This window comes from Mus caroli, chromosome X, assembly GCF_900094665.2.
Source record: "Mus caroli chromosome X, CAROLI_EIJ_v1.1, whole genome shotgun sequence".
NCBI classification, from domain to species: Eukaryota; Metazoa; Chordata; class Mammalia; order Rodentia; family Muridae; genus Mus; species Mus caroli.
In genome coordinates this window covers 107,268,401-107,271,771 of record NC_034589.1, presented here as the reverse complement: position 1 = coordinate 107,271,771, position 3,371 = coordinate 107,268,401, and the positions used below count along the sequence as shown (strand labels likewise).

The 3,371-nt window shown below is 43.2% G+C and overlaps 1 pseudogene; it reads right to left on the bottom strand.

Annotated features, from left to right (window-relative positions):
• Positions 1-556: 556 nt before the first annotated feature.
• Positions 557-2,073, bottom strand: LOC110286352 (annotated as a pseudogene).
• Positions 2,074-3,371: the final 1,298 nt, after the last annotated feature.

The window sequence follows — 3,371 nt, the reverse complement described above, 5'->3', positions numbered from 1 at the left end:
CATGATTCCAAATTCCTACACAAAGGTCCCTGAGCCCAGCAGTGGGAGTTTTCCAGTGACACAGTTCATTAGTTCAGAGTCCTTTGGTGACCATCAGTGGTGAGGTACAAGTATAGAGTGGGTCAAGCTAGAAAAAGGACACAGAGGATCTGCCTTGTCTTGGGAAAAACAAGGGTTGGGGTACGGCAAAAACAAGAATATATTTACTGGTACTCTGCTTTAAAAAAATCAAATTACACAATTTATCACCTGTCATTGTTATACCAACATAAAAACAAAACAAAACAAAAACATTTCAAACAAATTATGGGTTTGACAATCCTGATGAAATTTCTGAGAGTTCGCCATTTACAAACACATAAATATGCACGTGTATTTTTACAGTGATCCTGGAAGAACTAAGACTTCTTTGAAGCCCTTGGGTTCTGTCCCCATTCTATTCCAGCTGTCTCTATGCTGCAAATACCAGGAATCTTGAGAGCTGTCAATGTTCAGTTACCTTCACCCCAGCCTCCTTTCTAAGTCTGTCCCCAGGGTGGAAATGTGGAGATCTGCCTTAGCTTTGATGCTTTTTCATGAGTTCAGTTCTGGTTGTAAACTGTTGAAAGTCTTCCTCTCCAATCCCATTAGTCATTTCGATCACCTTGTTCAGAAGGTCTTTATTGTAACTGCAAGCTATGAAGAGGTAGTTGGCCCAGACTACAGATAAGGACAGCAGCTGGTCCAGGCGAACGCCATCTGGTGCGGGTATCAATAGTCAGGCAGGTGGAGCAGGATGAACTCCATGTGTGCTTTCCACAGCTTCTCACTCTCCAAGTAGGTAAAAAACTGCTTGGCAAAGTCTGTGGCCTGCCAGAAACTTCTAGAAACTAGCTTCTCCACTGCAGCAGTGGCTCCTGCTGCTGCAGCCACTGCTACCACTAAGCTGATGTTGGCTTTGCACTTGTGGTAAATTGCCTATATTATGTTGAGATATGACTCTTTGTCCACCTAATCTCTCTAGAACTATTTTATTCTCCCAAACAACATATACCAAGTGGAGTATCCCCTCCCTCTACACCTCCCATCTCCATGCCACCTTCCATTTCCCCTCTCTATTTCCCTTCAGAAAAGAGCAGGCCTCCCAGGGATACAAACCTAACATGGCATAAGACGCAATAAGACCAGGTACAAATCTTCGTATAAAGACTGGGCAAGGCCACCCAGTAAGTTGGGGGCAGGGCAGGGAAAGTTTCCAAGAGCAGGTGAAGAGATACCTCCACTCCAACTGTTAGAAGACCCATAAAACCAACAAGTTAACATAGTTATATATATATATGCACAGGACCTCGTATAGACCCATACATGTTCTATTACTGCTGCTTCAGTTTCTCTCAGCTCCTATGAACCCTGCCTAGTTGACTCTGCACACCATGTTCTCCGGGAAGCCTCAACTAAAATAATCCCTTCCCCTTTTTTGTCAGGGTTCCCTGAGCTCCAAGTGGAAAGACCCATCGGAGATCTTCCAGTTTGGACTCTCTCTGCACCTAATGTTTGGCTTTGGGTCTGTGCATCTGCTCTCATCACCTTTGTAAAGAAGCATCTCAGATGACAATTATGGAAAGCACTGATCTTGTGTATAGCAGAATATCATTAGGAATCATTATTTTTTGAATTTTTTTTTCTATTCTAGGCCTTTGGGCTATTCACCCTCCTGCTCCTGATCATGTAAACAGTGTCATAATGGGCTCCCTCTCTGGCGAGGGTGTGAAATTAGTTCACTTATTGGCTGGTCATTCCTACAAATTTTGTGCCTCCATTGTGCCAGCATATCTTGCATGCAAGATAGATTTGAGATCAAAGATTTTATGGCTGAGTTTGTGTCCTAGTCTCATCACTGAGAGACTTTTCTGGTTACAGAACATGGTATGTTAAGGCTCCATATCCTCCACTTCTAGGAACCCTTGCTAGGGTCACCCTCATTGAATTTTGTGAGTTCTAACTGCACTAGGTTGTCCTCCAAATACCTCTCTCTACTACGGTCTTCTCTCCCTGTACTTTCTGCTTTCATTACCCCCTGCACACCTGTTGCATCCTGTTCCCATATCAGCACTTACCCCAAGTCCACCTGCAAAATCTATTCTATTTCACTTTTCCAAGGATATCTGTGCATCCATCTGATGGCTCTCATTGTTACTTGGCCTGTCTAGGTCCATTGGTTGTAACATGATTATCATTTACTTAATAGCTAATATCCACTTATAAGTGAGTTCATATCATGCTTGTCTTTCTAAATCTGGGTTACCTCACTTAGGATGATTTTTGTCTAGTTTTGTCCATTTACCTGAATTTTTTTCTTTTATTATTATTATTATTATCATTATTATTATTATTAGGTATTTATTTCATTTACATTTCCAATGCTATCCTAAAAGTCCCACACACCCTCCCATACCTACACCCCCACCCACCAACTCTCACCTCTTGGTCCTGGCATTCCCCGTACCGAGGCATATAAAGTCTGCACAACCAATGGGCTTCACTTTCCACTGATGGCCAACAAGGCCATCTTCTGATACATATGCAGCTAGAGACAAGAGCTCTGGGGTTACTGGTTAGTTCATATTGTTGTTCCACCTATAGGGTTGCAGATCCCTGCAGCTCCCTGGGTACTTCCTCCAGCTCCTCCATTGGGGGCTGTGTGATCCATCCAATAGCTGTCTGTGAGCTTCCACATCTGTGTTTGCTAGGCCCCAGCATAGCCTCACAAGAGACAGCTATATCTTGCTAGTGTATGCAATGGTATCAGCATTGTAGGCTGATTATGGGATGGATCCCCGGGTATGGCAGTCTCTAGATGGTCCATCCTTTCATCTCAGCTCCAAACTCAGTCTCTGTATCTCTTTCCATGGGTGCCTTGCTCCCAATTCCAAGAAGGGGCAAAGTATCCACACCTTGCTCTTCGTTGTTCCCAAGCTTCATGTGTTTTGCAAATTGTAATCTTATATCTTGGGTATTCTAAGTTTCTGGGCTAATATCCACTTATCAGTGAGTACATATCATGTGACTCCTTTTGTGATTGAGTTACCTCACTCAGAATGATGTCCTCCAGGTCCATCCATTTGCCTAGGAATTTCATAAATTCAATCATCAGGGAAATGTAAATCAAAACAACCCTGAGATTCCACCTCACAACAGTCAGAATGGCTAAGATCAAAAATTCAGGTGACAGCAGATGCTGGTGCAGACATGGAGAAAGAGGAACACTCCTCCATTGTTGGTGGAATTGCAAGCTTGTACAACCACTTTGGAAATCAGTCTGGTGGTTCCTCAAAAAATTGGACATAGTACTACTGGAGGATCACGCAATACCTCTCCTGGGCATATATCCA